The following is a 21,368-nucleotide window of genomic DNA, read 5'->3' on the forward strand; positions in this document are numbered from 1 at the left end:
AGCACAAAAGAAAGTACAGCCTGCCCAGGAATGGTGCCGCACACATGGGGAGCTGACACAACAAGATGATGCAACAAAAAGAAACACAGATTCCCGTGCCGCTGACAACAGAAGGGGACAGAGAAGAACACGCAGCAAAATGGACACAGAGAACAGACAAGTGGGGGAGGGGGAGGGGAGAGAAATAAATAAAAAGAAACTAAAAAAAAAAAGAACATTGTCAAAATATTATTACTAACCAAAGTGTTTTTCCCCAGCCCAACTTATTATTATTATTATTATTATTATTTTATATCCTTTATACATGAACATACATAAACATACATGAACTTACAAAGAAAATATGCATAACATCATACAGGCATCCCATACATCAACCTACCACCAACACCTTGCATTGTTGTGAGACATTTGTTACAAATTATGAAAAAATACTGTCAAAATCTTAACTACTAATCATAGTTCTTAACTTACATTTGTATTTTCCCTGCAACCCACCCTATTATAATTTTTTAAATATATTTTTATGACAGAAGTTGTAAACTTACAAATACCCATGTGCAGAATTCCCAAACAACATCCCTCTATCAACACACCACACTGGTGGAACATTTGTTTCAGATTATGAGATAATATCATCTCATTATTACTAGGTCCATGGTGTACATTTGGCCTACATTTTCCATACTCCTCCATTATCAATACAGTACATCTTTGACATAGATGCAAGAATATTAAATTATTGCTTTTAACTGCAGTCCATAGATCACTCCAGTTGTGTTTTTCCCACCACATTCCCACCACCCTGCAATAGTGATGTACATTTGCTCTACCTCACAAAGGATACTCTTGCATCTGTACCATCAACCACAAGTCTCATCTGGGTTTACTGTTCTTTTCAGTCCCTAGATTATTTTCTAGCATTCTGTCAATTGGTATTTACATCCCTAGACTACCATTTTCAACCACATCTTCATTTATAAACTAGTTGTTACTCGCTATGTGTTATCATCCACTGTGTATATTTCCACAGTTTTACAGTAAAGTTAATTAAAACTTATACATACATTAAAAATCAGTAGTCCATCTCAGTCCTCTTCTTATCTCCTTTAAGAATCTACTACCTACCACTAGATCATGAAGATATTTTCCTACATTTTCTTCAGGAAGCTTTATTGTTTTTGTTTTTGTATTTAGGCTTTTGTTCAATTTTGAGTTAATTTTTGTATAAGGTGTGAGATAGGGATCCTCTTTGGCTATGGATTTCCAGGTCTCCCAGCACCACTTGTTGAATGGACTGTTCCACCTGAACTGGGTGGGTTTGAAAGGCTTGTCAAAATCTCTTGATCCTAGATGTGATGGTCTGTTTCTGAATCCTTAGTTCAGTTATATTGGTCTACATGTCTGTCTTTATGCCAGTACCATGCTGTTTTTACCACTGTAGCTAGGTGATTTGATTTAAAGTCCAGAAATGAGAGTCCTCCAACTTCCCTTTTCCTTTTTAAGATGTTTCTGGCTATTCAGGACCCCTTACCCTTCCAAATAAATTTGATAATCATGTTTTCCATTTATTTTTAAAGTCCTGGAGGAATTTTTATTGGGATTATATTGAATCTGTATATAAATTTGAGTGGAATTGATGTCTTAATGATATTTAGTCTACCAATCTGTGAGCACGGAATATTTTTCCAATTATTTAGGCCTTTTTTGGTTTCTTTTACCAATGAGTTGTAGTTTTCTGAATACAAGTGCTTTACATCATTGGTTATATTTATCCTGAACATTTTAATTTTATCTGTAATATTTTACTTTTACCACTCTTTTGATACTTTATGTTACTTTTATTGATATAATCTTCATTTCTGGACTCTCTTCCAAGCCTCTGTCTCCTGCCTTTTCTCTTCAGGCTGTAGCACACCCTTTAGTATTTCCAGCAGAGCCTATCTCTTGGTTACAAATTTTGTCAGTTTCTGTTTATCTGTGAATGTTCTAAACTCACCCTAACTTTCAAAAGACCATCTTGCCATAAATAAGATTCTTGGCTGGTAGTTTTTCTCCTGCATTGTCTTAAATATATCATACCTCTGTCTTCTTGACTCCATGGTTTCTGGTGAGAAATCAGCACTTAATCTTATTGGATATCTCTTATATGTTATGCATTGTTTTTCTCTTGCTTCTCTCAGAATTCTCTCTTTGTCTTTGGCATTTGATATTCTGATTAGTATGTGTCTCAGAGTTGCTCTATTCAATTTTGTTTTCAGATGGCAGTATGTTGTGCTTCTTGGACTTGGATATCTATGTCCTTCAATATGATTGGGAAATTTTCTGCCATTATATCTTCAAATATTTTTTCTACCCCTTTTCCATTCTCTTCTCCATCCGGGACACCCATGACATGTGCACATCTCCTGCTATCATTTAGTTTGCTAAGACCTTGTTCAATTCTTCAATTCTTTTCTTCGTCTGTTCCTTTGCATGTTCACTTTCAGAGGTCATTTCTTCAAGCTCACCAATCCTTTCTTCTTCCTCCTCAAAACTGTTATTATATGATTCTAGTGTATTTTTTTAAAGGTTTATTATTTATTTATTTCCCTTCCCTCCCTCCCCCCATTGTCTGCTCTCTGTGTATATTCATTGTGTGTGTTCTTCTGTGTCCACTTGGATTCGTTAGCAGCACCGGGAATCTTTGTCTCTTTTTGTTGCATCATCTTGCTGCATCAGCTCTCCATGTGTGCAGCGCCATTCCTGGGAGGCTGTGTTTTTTTCATGCAGGGTGGCTCTCTTTTATGGGGTGCACTCCTTGCACATGGGGCTCCCCTATGTGGGGAACACCCGTGTGGCACAGCACTCCTTGCGTGCATCAGCACTGCATGTTGGCCAGCTCACGATATGGGTCAGGAGGTCTAGGGTTTGATAAAGGCAGATGCTTTATCAGTTAAGCCAAATCTGCTTCCCATTCCAGTGTATTTTTAATTTCATTTATTGCACCTTTCATTCCTATAAGATCTGCTATTTTTCTATGTATGCTTTCAAATTCTTCTTTGCGCTCATCCAATATCTCTTTAATATCCTTAATCTCTTTGGCCATCTCATTGAGTTTATTAGGGAGATTTGTTTGAACATCTATGATTAGTTGTCTCAACTCCTTTATGTCATTTGAAGGCTTATCTTGTTCCTTTAACTGGGCCATATCTTCCTGTTTCTTGGTGTGGATTGTAATTTTTTGTTGGTGTCTTGGCATCTGGTTTATAGAGCATTTATTCTGGGTGTGGTTTTACTCTTTAGTCTAGGGCTTCCTGCCCTTTCTCCCTGGCTGTGTAGTGTAGTAGGAGCCAAGGATGTAGTTTGTGCTACAAGCTGTGGAGTCTCAAGCTGCCCTCATTTCCCCAGGGACTGATGAAACTTCTCCCAACTTTCTCTAGCTAGGGCTAGGGACAGAGTCACAGCTGTGTGGATTAATCCAAGTCATACAGGCCTAGACTGATGCCCAGAGAGACTGATGACGCTTTAGGCTCCATTCTTCCCTGACTGGGGCAAGGATGGAGCTGCAGGTGTGGGCAGCAATCTATGCAGAGCAGGTCCAAGATGACCACAGCTGCCCTGGTAGTCTTCTGATTATTCAGTCTGTGCCAGCCAAATGTACCTGCAGTTATCTAGATAGGCTGGTGCAGGGCCCACCAGCTTCCTCCTTGTTAGAGGTGTTGCTGATGCCTAGGCTAGGGCTGCAGGCTGATCTGAGTGAAAGAAACTGGTCTCTACAGTCACTGTGATTTTCAGTCAGCCTGACTTCCCCTCATGCTGGGGGCAGAGTCAAAATGGCTACCAGCTTCTTTCTGACTTGGACATGTTCAAACTTTAGCTGTTCTTAGGGTTATACTTTAGCCAGCCAAATTTACTAATCAGTAGCTGAAATCGGTGGCCAACTGTCTCTTACTCCCCTGTTTTTGGGAAATGGAGCTTCCAATTCCAGCTGCAGAATAGCTCCTGGGGCAGCTTGCACTGCCAAAGTAGGATGATCACTGGCCTCTGTGGAGTGGCCTGTATTTTCCCCGAGAGGCTGGCACAGGTCTCCCCAGCTTCCTCCCTGCCAGAGGCAGGACTGGGGCTTAGACTAGAGCTGCAATCAGGTCTAGATGGAAATAAGTCTTATCTCTATCAGCACTGTGATTTTCAGTCTGACCTGCTTCCCCTTGTGCCAGGGGCAGAGTAATGATGGTGGCTCCCAGCCTCTTTCTGACTTGGACAGGTTCAAACTTTAGCTGTTCTTAGGATTATACTTTAGCCTGCCAAATTTACTCCTCAGTAGCTGAATTTGGTGTCCAATCATTTCTTCTTCACCTGTTTTTGGGAAGTAGAGTTTCCAATTCCAGCTGTGGAATATCTCCTGACATGACTTGTTCCTCTATTGAAGTATAGGCACTGGCCTCCATGGTGTGAAGTGCTCTACTCACAAATCTTCTCTGCAGTTGGGTAGACCCCTCCTTCCATTCTTTCATGGACGTTCCAGGATGCTCTTCTGTCTCCTGGAGCCCCCAAACAGGTCCTTTAGATCACCCTGGGTGACTACTAATTGTCCTGTAGCAGGAGCTAACTCTTGGAGCTCCTTACTCTGCTGCCATCTTGCTGATTGTCTCTTCCCCATAATTTTTGTTTTCTCAATTTTATGTAATGAGAAGACAGGAAAAAACTGAAATCCAATGAGAGTCATGACCCTAACAAATCCTGTATGTATGACAAATGTATCTGTTAGATATTAATAAACCTCAGTCTATTTATATGCCTCCTCAGATCTCATCACTTTTATCATAGAGAACAAGCTCTTGACTTTGAATTTTGTTATCTTAGAAGTTTTCTCTTAATTCAACATCTCTCTTCTTACAGATTTATGGTCAAAGGGAGAGGAGAGAGAAAACTTTCTCCTTGATATAAGTTTCTCTGCTTTAAATAGTAAAAATTCACAATACAATCCAATGCTGATGTGATCTTTAGAATCACAGATACTGAAGTGTTGCTTCACTTGTATCCATTACTTTCCCCCTAAGTAAGTACACAAATGTTATAAGTTAAATTGCAGTGAGAGTAGGAGTTAAAATATTGTGAATGTAATTAATAACACTGAACTGTACATTTACAGGTGGTTAAAATTAGGCAATTATGAATTGTATGTATGGCACTACAATAAAAAGTAAAAAAAAAAGCAAAACCACAAAGTGGTCAATGAGTGTGATAAAGGAAACTTGTGCCTGCTTTCTTTGGAAGTAATTCATTTATGTATCCATTCACTCTTTCATTAGCTAAAATATGTTTTGTGACAACTATGTATTTGGTTATATGGTGGTGAAGGATGATAGAAAGATGAAATGAATACATTTCCCACCCTAGTATTATTTACACTCTAGAACCAGAGAGAAAACATGTAGATAAGTAAATAGAACACAATTAGCAGTGAAATACATAGTAGAAGAGAAAAGATTAAATATTAATACAATAGGCCTTCATAGAATAAACTCCACAAATAAACATAAGTTCAAAACTTAATTCAGGCGGCGGACTTAGTCCAGTGGTTAGGGCGTCTGTCTACCACATGGGAAGTCCGCGATTCAAACCCTGGGCCTCCTTGACCCGTATGCAGCTGACCCATGCGCAGTGGTGATGTATGCAAGGAGTGCCCTGCCATGCAGGGGTGTCCCCCGCATAGAGGAGCCGCACGTGCATGGAGTGCGCCCTGTAAGGAGAGCCGCCCAGTGCGAAAGAAAGTGGAAAGTGCAGCCTGCCCAGGAATGGCACTGCACACACGGAGAGCTGACATAAGATGACGCAACAAAAAGAAACAGATTCCCCTGCCACTGACAACAGAAGCGGACAAAGAAGATGCAGTAAATAGACACAGAGAACAGACAATTGGGGTGGGGTGGGGAAGGGGAGAGAAATAAATAAATAAATCTTTTAAAAAAACCAATTCATACAGAGGAGTAAAATATGTATGGCTCATTTTAGGAAAAAATTGAAGATTTTGAGTAAGCCAATTTTTGTAAATGATAATAAATTTCAGTACTTTATTATAAATTCACCTAAAAAATGAGATTATAGTAGCTAAAAGAGATAACAGAACTTTTCCTCACCTTTTCTCATATGCACTCCTCCCCTTCTTCAAATAATGACAAAATAAAATACGTGACAAAATGTGAGAATATACAATAGGTGTATTTTAACTGAGGTTAAATTGTGAAAGTTCAATTGGATATCAATTCCTTCTTTAAACTATTTCTCCCACAATTATTAGAGTGATTGATGGGACTGGTAAATGGATTGTTAGATGGATCTGTCAGTGGATGGATAAGGTGTAATCAGTAGCCTATTTGTTAACATTAAATGTATGTGATGGTGAAGGTAGAAACTGGCAACATGAAAAAGTAGATGGATCCAATTGCTATTGCTGATATTGGACAACTGTTGCTATAAAAATGACAATTTCCTATGGTTCATTCTAATAGATATCTGACAGTCCTTCAAAGTAGAATTGTAAAAAGACATCTCGAAGGAGATACTTTGTTACAAAGTATATTACATAAACAAAAGCTATTTTAAATACTGAATGATTTATAACTGGGGCTCTATATTATATATACATATTCAATGCAACATCCATACTTCTCTGTAACTGTAGAGGGCACATTTGCCTGTATACTTTAACCTTAAAATGTATAATATCTCTTAAATTTTCAAACCATTTGTGATTCTTCAAATATTTTTAGGCAAGGAAATAGTCAATGTCTACCAAAACGAATTTAAATCTTCTCTGATGCTTGTGGCATTTTGATTCCTCTTACAATATACTGTATCTATCTTACGGGCCTTTAATTTTGCTGATAACATTATAATACAATGCTTTTTCTCATATTATATTGCTATTCAGTTTGGCCTAGCTCTTGGAAGACTAAAATATAAAAATCTGTCTTAAATTCCTACTCATCTTCATAGTAACATAGCAGACTTCTTTTTATGCTGGCTAAATGAGTTGGGTGATACAGAGACATATTTGGTAGAAGTCGGTTTGTTTGCTGCTTTTGGTATAACAACACTACATCTAACTGGCTTTGTTGATGAATTGAATTGCCTCATAGTAGTGGTGTCACAATTCTTGATCTTTGTAATGTGGGTTTATTCTTTGGATCATTTAATTTTCTTAGGCAGATGTGTTTTATTTCCTAAAGATGAGAGAGCATGCTCTTCTCTAACAACTGTTCCTTCTGTGTTCCCCTGCTGCACCTTTCCCCTCTGTAACAGTGGAAACATTAAATCTAATCTTTAGTATTTGAAGGAAGATTATCCTTATTTTTATTTGAAGACTGCCTTCATCTTCTTAATGTTTTTAATTGCAGGCAATCATACCTGGTTAATCTGAATTAATATGCAAAGTCCATTTTAGAACTAAATAGAAATCACTATAGCAAGTCAAGTGAAAATGTACAGAAGATTGAATTAGCTGAATCATTTGTACCACTATACATGAAAATATTTTTTCATGTAATAGCACATTTGTTCTATATACTTCCTTACTTTAACCAAGGGTTTCTGAATCACAAACGTATTGACACATCAGAACAGACAATATTTTGTTGTGGTGGCTTTCTTGAGCTTTGTAGGATATTTATCAGCATCTCTCATCTCAGGTGCCAGTATCACCTCATCCCTTAATTGTGAGTATCAAAAATGTCTCTATACGTTGCCAAATATTTCTGGGGTTGGGGGAGGCAGTAGCAAAATCACCCACAGTTGAGAACCACTCTTTTTTTTGGGTGTCATTTATTTTTTATCATTCATGAAAGAACATTCTTATACTTGTGCTGTTAACCCCAGTTCATCGTCCACAACAGGGTTCACTGTGTTATACAGTCCCATGTTTTATCTTCTTTCATTCTAGAAAAATTCAAGTCCCCAAACTTTCTTGTTCAAACACATTCACATACTTAATTCAGCACTGTTAATTACACTTACAATAATGTGCTATCATCACCACCATCCATTTCCAATCCTTTACAATCAACCTAAAAGAAATTCTGTACAAATTAAGCATCAACTCCCCATTCTTTACTCTCATTCTATGCCCTATATGAACCTATATTCTAGATTCTAAGTGTATGAGTTTGCTTGTAATTAGTTCATATCAGTGAGATCACAGAGTATTTGTTTTGTGTCTGGCCTATTTCACTCAGCATAATGTCCTCAAGGTTCATCCATGTTGCATGCATCAGGACTTCATTCCTTTTTACAGTTGAATAGATTCTTTGTTCATCCAATCATAGGTTAATGCATACCTGGGTTGCTTCCATCTTTTGACAATTGTGAATAATGCTGCTCTGTACATTGGTATGCAAAGGTATGTTCAAGTCGTTGCTTTCAGTTCTTCTGGGTATATACCTAGTAACAGAAGAGTGTTGTCATATGGTAATTCTATATGTAGCTTTCTGAGGAACTGCCAAACTGTCTCCCACATCAAGAATGCCATTTTACATTCCCACCAGCAATGAATGAGTGTTCCTATTTCTCTAAATCCTCTCCAACACTTGCAATTTTCTGTTTTTTTTTTTTAATAGTAGCCATTCTAGTGGGTATGAAATGATATCTCACTGTGGTTTTGATTTGCATTTCCTTAATAGCTAGTTATGTTGAGGATCTTTTCATGTGCTATTTAACCTTTTGTTTATCTTCTTTGGAAAAATGTCTATTAAAGTTTTTCCCCATTTTAAAAGTTTGGTTGTCTTTTTATTGTTGAGTTGTAGGATTCCTTTATATATTCTTATATTAAATGCTTTTTGAATATGTGACTTCCAAATATTTTCTCCAATTGTGTAGGTTGTCTTTTACACTTTTGTGACAAAGTCCTTTTATGCACAAACATTTTTAATTTTGAGGAAGTCCCTTTATCTACTTTTCTCTCATTGCTAGTTTTTTTTGGTATAAAGCCTAAGAAACGATTGCCTAACATGAGACTGTAAAGATGCTTCCCTAAATTTTCTTCTAGAAGTTTGATAGTTCTGGCTCTTATATTTAGGTCTTTGATTCACTTTGAGTTAATTTTTGTATATTGTGTGATATAGGGCCCTCCTTTATTCTTTTGTCTATGAATATCCAGTTCTTCTAATACCATCTATTCAAGAGACTATTCTTTCCCAATTGAGTGGATTTGGCAGCTTTGTTAAAAATCGGTTGACCATATAGGAGAGGGTCTATTTCTGAACTCTCAATTTGATTCTATTGATCAATGAGTCTATCTGTATGCCAGCACCGTGCTATTTTGATCCTGTAGCATGGTAATATGTTTTAAAGTCAGGAAATATGAGTCCTCCAACTTGATTCTTCTTTTTCAAGATGTTTTTGGCTATTTGGGGTCCTTTCCTCTTTTAAATAAATTCAATAATAGGTTTTTCCATGCAAAGAAGTCTGTTGGAATTTTGATTGGGGTTGTGTTGAATCTGTATATAAAATTGAGTATAATTGACTTTTTTTTCTTTATACTTACTTTTAATTTCTGCACTGAAAATAAAATGTGAAAACAATGACAGATTTACAGTGATTTCATTTTTTGCCTTTAAATTAATCTTTGTTCTTAGGGACAGAAAAGGAAGAGAGAGACAGGGAAATACCCAATCGCAACAGTGATGCGGTGGTCAGGACCACGGGCTCTGGTCAACAAGGGCTCCAGGGCCTGTTTTCCGATCCATGAACCCCAAATGTCCTTCCATTTATTTAGGTCTTCTTTGATTTCTTTTAACAGTATTTTGTAATTTTCTGTGTACAAGTCCTTTGCATCCTTGGTCAAATTTATTTCTAGATATCTGATTCTTTTAGTTGCTTGTAAATGAAAAATTTTTCTTGATTTCCTCCTCATACTGTTCATTACTAGTGTCTATAAACACCTTTGATTTTTGCATGTTGGTCTTGTACCCTACCACCTTATTGAATTCATCTATTAGCTCCAGTAGCTTTGTTGCAAACTTTTTGGTACTTTCTGTTTAAGGATCATGTCAATGGAAAATATTGAAAATTTTACTTCTTCTTTTCCAAATTGTCTAACTTTTATTTCTTTTCCTTGCCTAACTGCTCTGGCAAGAACTTCCAATACTATACAGTATTGAATAAGAGAGGTGAGAGTGGCAATCCTTTTCTTGTACCGGATCTTAGAGTGAAAGCTTATATCCTCTCACCATTAAGTAGGGTGTTAGCTGTGGATTTTTCATATATGCCCTTTATCATGTTGAGATAGTCTCCTTCTACTCCTATTTTTGTAAGTATTTTATCAAGAAAAGGTGCTGAATTTTTTTCAAATGCCTTTTCTACTTCAATTGATATGATCATGTGTTTTTTCCCTTTGTTTTGTTAATGCAGTATATTACATTCATTGATTCTTATGTTTTACCACCTTTGCATACCTGGGATAAAACCCACTTAATCATGGTGTATATTTCTTTTGATGTACTATTGGATTCAATTTGAAAGTGTTTTGCTGAGGGAGAGCCACTCTTTTAAGCCCTCTGAAATATAAACTTAGGCGTAGGCAGCCATGACAAATAAAACACAAATTAAAATTTTTCATGTTAAAAATCCTGTTAATGTTGACTGTGACAGTCATCTAAAGGACTCAAAAGTTTGCCAATATCTATACATAGCAGTGGGTAAAAGCTTCAAAGGAATCTCAATATGGTGTCATGAAGATTAAAAGGCAGGTTTTATGTATGTTAGCACCTTATAAAGTCATACATTTAGCTGATGGGCCAGGAAAAAGGGGCTTATTATTAGTGATCATCACATACAAACATAATTATGATTTTAATATTTTTATCTACTATTCACTAAAAACCTGTATCTGAATATTTAAAGGATGTCAAACTTTTGGCATCACTCTTCTGATAGTTTCATCGCCAAAACTAGTATTTATCATACTAATTCTATAACAGCTGAGGAGAGTTATGATACAAAGATAAATGCATTGTTCCCCATAGATATCTACACTCATGGCCCCTCTTAGCCACAGACTCAGCCCAAGCTTTTACCCTAGAGCCCATACCTCAACCTCTCGACAGGGATGATCTACCTCCTGACCAGCCCCCTCAAGCTACCGAAGCAAGACATTGTCCATTCCCTGTGGATATCTACATCCTGGCCCTAAAATAAATCTATATATATATATATAACAATATCAATATATATCAATATCTAAAATTAATATTAACTGTCCCCTGCTCCCATCCTGCCTTTCGCTTCCTTATACTTTGCCCGCCTGTTCCTCGTAACCTCCCTGTATTATGGCCCTTCTCAGCAGCAGTTTGTGCTGCTGCCTCCCTCCGCCCCTCCTCCCAGCCACTGTTATCTTCCCCCTCCCAGCTGATCGCTGTTCTCCCTGCCTCATTTCAACCGCCCTCATCCCGTATCCGCCCCGGCACAACCTCGGAAACAACCCCCTCTGCCATCAATGGCTTATGTCATAAACCGCAGGTCCGCCCTTGCCTCTGCAGCCAATCCTCAGCTGCCCCGCGGACATGCCCCTCCCACAACCTCCCCGCCTCCATGACACTATAAAACCCCATGTACTTCCCGAATAAAATCAGACCTGCGTATAGACCTCGTCTCCGTGGTTTTTCCTCCATCGAACCGCGCGTCCCCACCAAGCCTTGAGCCGCCCACTGCCGCCCCGGTCAGGCCGTGGCGTAGGCCCGATCCCCGGCAGCGACTCGCCTGCAGTGACCCGCCTACAGTGCAGCAGCGGAGGCCAACAATTAACCAAAACAAAAATTATTAACTCCTCTTTCTTCTTTTCCCCTCTTTTTTTAAAATTAAGGTTAGCTGTGAGGAACATTCTTTTGATTTACTCTGAACACAATAGCAGATGGGGATATTTAAGGAAAGCTCAAGAGAGGAGATATAATACTAATAGAAGAAAATTTAAGTTGAAAAAGACCTTCAAAGTGAGGCCTGAAGAGAAAGAAAGGACCAGATGAGTGTGAGTGAAGGGGTTTGGAGGTATTTGGAGGGAGGGACTGCTATTGAGAGTAGTGGAATTCTGAATTTTTAAGACATTATTCTAATACAATGATTTATTAATAATTTGATTATTTAATAATAAGGCAACAATTAGAAAAAAAGCATTGACAATTAACACTGGTATGGGAGGCTACCAGTCCAGCTTTCTCAGCCTTTTAAAAGGATACTCCACATCCCTGCAAACAATTCATAGGAATGAGAGGAAAACCAGAGCTGGTACCAAGAAACTCCCATTCTTTCATTTGAGCACAAGGCTTCTTCTTTTTTTTTTTTTTAAAGATTTATTATTTATTTATTTCTCTCCCATTCCCTGCCCTCCTCCCCAGTTGTCCGCACTCTGTGTCCATTTGTTGTGTGTTCTTCTGTGTCCACTTGTATTCTTGTCAGCAGCACCCGGAATCTGTGTCTCGTTTTGTTGCGTCATCTTGCTGTGTCAGCTCTCTGTGTGTGCAGCGCCATTCCTGGGCAGGCTGCACTTTCTTTCTCGCTGGGCGGCTCTCCTTACAGGGCGCACTCCTTGCGTGTGGGGCTCCCCTACGCGGGGGACACCCCTGCGTGGCAGGGCACTCCTTGCACGCATCAGCACTGTGCATGGGCCAGCTCATCACTTGGGTCAGGAGGCTGTGGGTTTGAACCTTGGACCTCCCATGCGGTAGGTGGATGCTCTATCCATTGGGCCAAATCTACTTCCCAAGGCTTCTTATTATTATGTTCCCTAAATGTCTGAGATACTTAGGTCTTTTATACTCACCTTAGACTTTGGGATCTGAGGATAATTGGATTTAATTGAGTATGCTTCTTCAGTTCATTCCCTCCAACATGATTCTGGTAATCCCATGGAAAAAATGCTCCGCTTTCACCCTGACCTAGGAAACTTAGATTATGAGGAACAGGTTTTCCCTAATTTTTCTGCTGGAGAATTTTTAGTAGTTATTTAGAACCTGGTTTAGAAGCTGCAGGCAACACATGGAGTCCTTTTAACTATAAAATCAGTGCTGTATTTGCCAAAAATTTTCATGAATTATTCAATATTCTTCTGGTTTTAAGTGGGAGACATACAACTGAAAATAGACTGAGCAAAACAAACAAATTTTAACAAGTGAGGGAATAGAGAAGAGATTTATTGGCTTGTGTAACTGAATGCAAAATCCATTCTTCTATGGTTTCAGGCACTAGTAGATAAAAGGGGTTCATTATGTTTTCAGGGCTGTTTCTTTCTCTTCATTTTTCAGGTATAATTTTTGCATATGGCAAAAACAGACATTATCAGCCCAAATCCTTTATTTTACTAGTTTACTAAATTCTATGTACCAGTAAGGATTCTTTGTCACAAAACAGAAGCTAATTGGATAAGTTAAGCTAAAAAGAAAAAATAAATTTATGGGGAGACCACCCAGGAGGCCCACCTTAATGGGAAGTCTAGGATACCAGATTGGAGAAATGGGCATATATTTTAGAGGCTGAAAATCACAGATCATAGTACAGAGAGCATCTCATTAAGATGCTAACTCTGAATCTATCACTTGTCACTCCCGACTGCCTCTGGTATGACTAACAACAGATGATGGAGAATTGGTCCAAACCACCTCCCCAAATTTAAATATTCCTGGACAGCAGCAGCAGATTGAAGTAGTATAGGCCATAAACTTATTTGTTATAGCCAGAGAGCAGATAAAGAGGCTTTCATAATGAATGGATCCTATCCTTGAATAAAGTCCATGCAATGGATATTCTGCCCAAATATGAAATGTTTTCAGATGCCTTTTGCCAAAAAATGACAAGTGTACCCTACAGTCTTTCCCTTGATAAACAGAAAGAGAAAATAGATTTGAATATTTAAATTGACATGGGACAAATCAAGGAAGGAATGAAATATGGGTAGGAATTACACTCTGGTTTTTAAACTAATTTTTTTTGAGGCTGGAACTGACATTTATAACTTCTCTAGGACACACTCCATGTTTCCTTTTATGTAATTAGAACTCAGCTGTCTGAAGTTAAGTCATTCTCCAGTGGGATGATCTCAACTGTAATTTCTAAGGTATGAAGGCCATCAGTGGACTTACTTGTATGGAATTTTCATTGATTTCCATTAGCTATTACCATCAAATATGGTAGCATAAGGTGGTTTCCCAGGGAATCATTTGTTTCATCCACACATCTCCCTTCTTCCTTTGTAAAACAGAAATAATTTTTTCTTTAAGTGTCAAGAACCATAACCCTGTGACAAGATCATCTCTGTGTTCCCTTATCTCTCAATGGAATGCCTGGTCCAAATGGACAAGGTGGCAGTCTGAACTTTGAATTCAATGGAAACATTATTAAGTAAAGTGTATAATCCAAATTAGTTTCTATTGTCTTTAATGTGTAATTCTGGGAAGAGGAGATGGTTCAAGTGATTGGGCTCCTGTATACCATACAGAGAGTCCCAGGTTTGATTCCTGGGGCCTCCTATTGAAAAGCAAGCTGGCTCATGCAGCACAGAGAACTGACTGGTTCACATGGCATGGAGAGCTGGTGCAACAAGGAGATGCAATGAAAAAGAGAAACAGAGAAGAGACAGTGAGAAACCCAACAAACTAGGGAGCTGAGGTGGCTCGGGCAATTGAATGCCTCTCTCCCACATTGGAGGGTCATGGGATCACTTCCTAGTGCTTCCTCAAGAGAAGACCAGCAGACATGGGAGAACGTGCAGCAAATGAACACAGAGAGTAGATAGCGGGCACCAGCAGCAGTTGGGGGTGAATAAATAAATCTTAAAAAAAAATGTCATTCTATTGTTCTATAAAGCCCGCTAATTTTGACTGTAAAATCATTGACTTTAGGAACATCTGCTTAATTATTTACCTACTCCTTTTATGATACAAGGACTTCCTGATCGTGAACAATAATGTAAGGATAAAATGATGGCATTAAAGACAAACAGTAGAATTTCTATCTGACTAGCAGCAGAACACAAACCAATTAGAACTAATATGTATTCCTGTGATGACAAATTGCTTCCCTAACAAGGTGGTAGCTCTTCTTCTTAGAGAAGCTCAGGCTTGGTCACTGCTGTGTGTAGAGGTGGTAGCCAGATTAGCTCATATGACAAGATTCATATGTTGCTGGGCTAAAATGTTTCTATGAACTGCTTGATAAACTTTCAGTGAACTTCATATCTGCTTTAGCTAGCTGGCATAGGTCTCTGTGGTTTACTATCAAGAATTCTGGTTATTTCAAGCATTTGGTCCCAGCATTAGAGTAAGGAATATATTTTCATTTCCTTGGTATCCAGGAAGGAGATAGAACCTTGCTTTACAACGATTTCTATACAATAGGGAATTTCCCTAAAAAAGTGTTCAGATATTTCATGGTCAGAAAGATTCTACCTCATGGGGAAATGCAAAAAATAAATATCTAAGAAATAATTTTTTAAAAGTCCAGGGAGAACTTGCCATAGTTTGTTTGAATCAAATGTCTATCTCTGAATCTGGGAGTGGCTGGAGGACAGGCCCTCCCAAATCCTTTAAATGAATCTCCCAAGGAAATGACTCATATTTCTGAGGCCTATAATATTTACATGTCATTGTCTTAATCATTTTGATTGGATTATCTCATTTAATTCTCACAAGTACCTTATAAGGAAGGGATTGAGTAGTTATCCACATTATGGATGAAAAAACTGAGACACAGAGGGTAGATCATTTGTACCAAAGTCACAGAGAGAAGGAATATGAATCCCAACTTTTAAATTCCATAGCCCACATGATTAACCATTAAGTGACACTGGGGAAAAATGAAAGATGGGCAAAAACAAACAAACAAAACCACTATTTTCCATAGAAAATACACTTTTATCCATCCTTATAGAAGGCAGGTTGCAACTCTATAGTTACAGATTGCATTCTTCTGAAGTAGATGTAGAGATGGCTGTAGTACATGATATTTATTAGGAATGAATATCTTTGTCAGGTAGGGGAAGTGAGCAGGATTGGGCTGAGAGAGAAGTCAAACTCTGATGTAGCTTTGACATAGTGTGGTCCATACCAGGTGGCTCTGGAGCAAATACTTTCCATATATTGCTCCTGCATTGGTCCAATAGAGCTGAGCCTTTATATACTCACCTCACTTAGCGATCCCTATGTGCTGCCCTGGGAAGGGAATAACTGCTGGCAAGGTAGCTTTTATCAGCTAAGGAAGACCTTGAATGAGCTATCAGCTGGGCCTGTCTGCTGACTCAATTCCTGCAGCTGGACATGCTGTGAGTTTTTGGAGGGAGATATAAGGAGAGGTCACATCTCCATGTTTTCGGAATCTATCATCTGGAGCAGCTTTCTACCTTGAGCATGTTAGGATCACCTGGGGAGCTTTTAAAAAATACTAGGTCCTGTATCTTCCTCAATCTAATTAAATCAAAATCTCTAGGGTAAGGCTTAACATCAGCATTTTAATATAATCCCCGAGGTGATTCTAATATGTAACCAGGATTGAGAATTACTTACAGAGAGCAAATCTGAAGAAGTGAGTTTCTTTGGAACTTCCAAAATTCACGTAAAAGGCAACAACTTTGCATTGCTTAGAGAGCCACTTGAACTGTTGAGAAATTCATTTGAGAAAAATTTTTTATAAACACGGATTTTAATTTCAGGTTTTCTATACCTGGTTTCCATATTCAGAGGTGGAGAAAGGAATACCCAAAAACATGACGTCCAGTAATTTTTATCTACTTCCGGATACTTCAAACTTGCTCATATAGTGTTGAAAGAAGATAGTTTTAAAAAATCATTTTGGTTTTAAACGAGCATCTCTGAGAAACATAATTCTTTGACACCATGGAGCCTCAGATGGATGAATTTCCAATTATCTATTTATAAATGAAACTCTGACCTCGCTGTTGGAAAGGTTTTGCCTAGTGTGATCTCTCAGCCATATGGCTGAGAAAATTAAGTGGTAAGTTTATTCTTCAGAGATATATGTTGACGCCTCAGCTAATTAGTCTTTTCCAAATTTGTGTCACTGCTATTAGAAGACATGAGACAGAGAAAATCTGTGGTATTAGTTAGTAATACACCAACTTACTTTGAAATGAAGCCAGGTAGAACAACTGGTAATCTTAATTAGGAGACATGAGAGTAAAATCTTATAATTCTAAATTCCACAGATTGAGCCCCACTGTTTTTTACTGGAAATAGAATATATATATATATATATATATATATATATATATATAGTCTTTATTTATTTATTTAATATTACATTAAAAAAATGTGAGGTCTCCATATACCCTCCACCCACCTCACTCCACTCCTCCCCCCATAACAACAATCTCTTCCATCATCATAGAAAAGATTTAATGTGCCATTAGTTAGTAACGTTTTAAAGATATATATTTATTTGTTTGTGTATATGACTGCAATAGCTATTTTAATAAAAATGCTTAGTTGTACATTTTAGTGTGTCTGGTTCTGCTTCTGTAGTCACTGTTTCTCACATTCAAGAACACTTTCATCCATACTTAGAGATGTGACCCTAATTCAGACTTTTGAACAAATTTTGACCAAAGACAAAGGAGACTACGAAGGACCTGTATAACCAGTAAATTTCTGGTTTGGCCTTTTTCCTGTAATGCTGGTTTGATAGGTAATATGCTTCTTTCTGTGAATCTTAACTTCATCTCAATTTCCTAATACCAGACCTTTGAGGCGAAAAGAGCTCACCTGGATTTAATCATGACCGCCTGACACTTAAATCTTTGTAAGCACCAGCCCATTCCAGATTTGGAGCAAGAATCTTGCATCTTCATCTTAGCCTTGACTTTTGGTTAATTGCATTTTTTTTTCTTTCTTGTCTTCCTTTTTCTAATAAATGGATATTCTAAGTTGGATGATATTTCTCCCGACTCCTTTCTCTGAGTGTCTACTCATACCATTAATCTCTTTTCCTAGCACTGAACTTAATAGATTTTTTTGAAAATCCTCCTAGTTTTGAGAAGTGTTATGTGCTGTCCAAATAGTTAATATTTGCTCCAAACTTCAATAATTGCTCTCTTGGACTATAATTTTGCTAGCTGTTATCTATTGTAGTAGGTTTTAAGTCTCATATTTTGTAATTTGAAAAATATAGTTAATATTGTTAATTATTAGCACAATTTATAACATAATCTAAATGATGGATTATGAATAAAAAGAGTTTAAAATAGAGATAAAGGGTCATAATGTTCTAAATTAGATTGCAAGTTGTTAATAGAGTGCTAATGCCTCAGTTATCAAGTATGGAATTGGGATCCTTAATTTCTAATGGCAAGGAGATGGTTGGAGAGAGAGGTAAACTATAATATGTTTGTATGGGTCAAGGATCTTTCAAAGTTTGGTGCTTACTTTAGTGTTACTAAATGAACAAGGATTATGTCAACATTTTTCCTTCATCCTGGGTAGTGGTCTGTTTCCTGTCACACAAAAAATATCATGTGAGTCATATTTTTCAGAAAATACTTATAATGGAAAGTGTTCAGGGAAATGAAGTTTGCATGGGTAGTATAAATAAACTGTTAAATTTTCTAGCACTTGGTTCTGCCTCTTCATTTTTTTTCCCCTTATTTTTAAAGGAGTTTTAGATTACATTAATATTACATCAAAAATATAGAGGGTTCCCATATACTCCACATTCTCCCCTTTCCATGCTTTCCCTCATCAACCACATCCTTCATTAGTGTGGTACATTTGTTACAATTGATGAACACATCTTTAAGCATTGCTACTGAACATGGCCTGTAGCTTACATTATGTTTTACACTTTGCCCTGCAAATTTTATAGGTTTTGACAAAATGTATAATAGCTTGTATCCATTGTAATATCATGCACAATGATTGCAATGTCTCAAAAATACCCAATGTTATACCAATTCTTCCCTCTCCATCCCCTCAGATCCTCTGGTGACCACTGTCTTTCTTTCAGTGTTGCAAGTTCTTCCATTACTAGAACAATAACAAGACTACTTTAGTCTATAGTTGCATTCCTCCCTTATGTTTGTTCATTCCTATCTTGAGGATTTGGGGATGGTGATGCCAACTCTGCTTCAATGCCCCTTCATTTTTAAAGGTTGCTCTCCCATTGTCTCTAGAAAAAAGTTTTACCCTGATAATTAAGCCCAGTGTGATGTTAACCTAACATTTCTAAATATTTTATAGTCGCATAACATATTTTCTTGTCCTCTCTCATTCTGAGATTTAAGAGAACTAAAATCTTCAGATGAAAGCATATATAATATATATTCACACAAATATATATAAATATATATTTATATGTACATATATATTTAATGCACAAGATATAAGACCACCAGAACACAAGTGAAGTTGAACAAAGTTGGGTTTATAAATGCTGGCAATTAGAGACCACAGAAGATGGAGAAACCAGTAAAAGGGTATTAGGAGGGGCTATACTAACCCCTGCAGGGCTAGGCTTTATGTTATGATTTGGGGGAGGGTATAGTGAAGCTTCAGATTGGGTGCTTTCAGAAAGCAGGGGAGGTTCTATGTTTTGGAATCTTAATAAGTTTTATCTGGGAGGTGGGTTGGTGGAGAAGCAACAGTCACTGATGTTAGTGGGGAGATGATTTTGTGGTATGTTTTACCTGTGTTTATCTGTTTTATCTTGTTTTATCTGTGCTCAGACATGATTACAAGTGGGTTTTGTTCCCTCGTGATCACGGGGCAGGCTTTCCTGATGTTCTATGAAGGTGTTTCTGTTCAGTAGGAAAATGCCATGGTCTAGCTGGGGGGGCGAGGGCAGCTCCCAGCTAAGAGCTGGTGGGTCTGCTTTTTCCTTTCTTTCTCTGTAAATATATCATATGTATCTGTGATCATATTTTGCCATTTGCTGCATTATTTTCATGTTTTATTTGCCTTTGGGTTTAATTATTATATTGGCACTAAGAGTGACTACTTTAAATATGAGGGGTGAATTAGAAAATGAGAGAAATTGGGTAAATATGTAAATCATGTAACAATATTAAATATTGCTAAATGATAATTTGGTGTGTTCCACAAAAGAGGTTTTTTTTTCAGTCCAGAAGAATCATGGGAGAGCTGAGTTTTCTCAAGGCATAGCATAAAAATCGGCATGACAAATTCAAAAGGACCTATGCTCTAGCACTTTTACATTTTGAGTAGTGATTTACTTCAGCAATGCAGCATCATTCATTACATTACATCAAAGTTCTTGTTGTAAATTTCACTGACTTTGTAGGTTTTTTTTTTTTAGAACTTACTGGGGATTGAAAATAGGACCTCATACTTGGGAAGCAGGTGCTCAACCATTGAACTACATCTGCTCACCAAAGAGAGTTGTTTTTTTCACTTGTTTGCTTGTTTGTTTTTAGGAGGTACTGGGGATTGAACTAGGAACCTCGTTTATGGGAAGCAGGTGTTTGAACACTTCAGCTACATCCAACCCCCCCTTTTTTTTGGGGAGGAGTTTCTTTTTATTTAATGCATAAAGTTTTAATTTTATAATTTGATAAGAACTATAACAAGTGGTACTTAAGACTAGTTTTAATGTAATATAAATGTAATGTAATGTAAATATTCACTATTATTACCACTAATATTGGTATAATTGGTATTATAGTGAATATTTACATTATGAATATGCCTTAAGCATTTTTAAGCAAGTAACATATAAAAACATCAACTCAATGAGATAGGAAACATTATCTCCACTTTACATGTGAGAAAATTGAGGCACAGTGAGGTTATTTCCCAGGCTCACATACTTAGTAAGTAATAGAGCCAGTTTCCAAATCTAAATTTGACCCAAAAGTCCAAACTAAAGAAATTAAATTGGTGTAAAAATATAAATTCTATTTAGATATAAAGCTTACTTTCCAATGTCAAAGCTATTAGGTGTTGGATATTATTTTGAGGGGACGCTAGACTCTTGTTAGGAGATCTGGTAGCATATGACCAGGAAAGTTCTTTCTGTTCTGCATTTTTAAGATAATCTACGTTTTACAGTTTCCTTAAAATTAAGGCATGTAATGTTTCTACATATTTCCTACTTGACTATTTTGAAAAATAATTATGGCATTCAATTAAAATGAATATGCAAAGATGTTCCAATGAAGTAAAATTGAGAGCCTAAAATGTTTAACTCTGTCACACAGTTAGAGGTCATTATTAGTCCCTATAGCTCAGAGACTCATTCCCTTTGATGGGATTTTATGACACTGTATTTCTAGTTATGTGGAAATCCTATCTATTCACAATAAAAAACTAAAGCTTTATTATAATAATTGGCAGCAAATATACTGGAGCAGAAATTTTAGATCCAACATAGATGACTAT

The sequence above is a fragment of the Dasypus novemcinctus genome, chromosome 16 (assembly GCF_030445035.2).
Source record: "Dasypus novemcinctus isolate mDasNov1 chromosome 16, mDasNov1.1.hap2, whole genome shotgun sequence".
In the NCBI taxonomy this organism is placed as follows: Eukaryota; Metazoa; Chordata; class Mammalia; order Cingulata; family Dasypodidae; genus Dasypus; species Dasypus novemcinctus.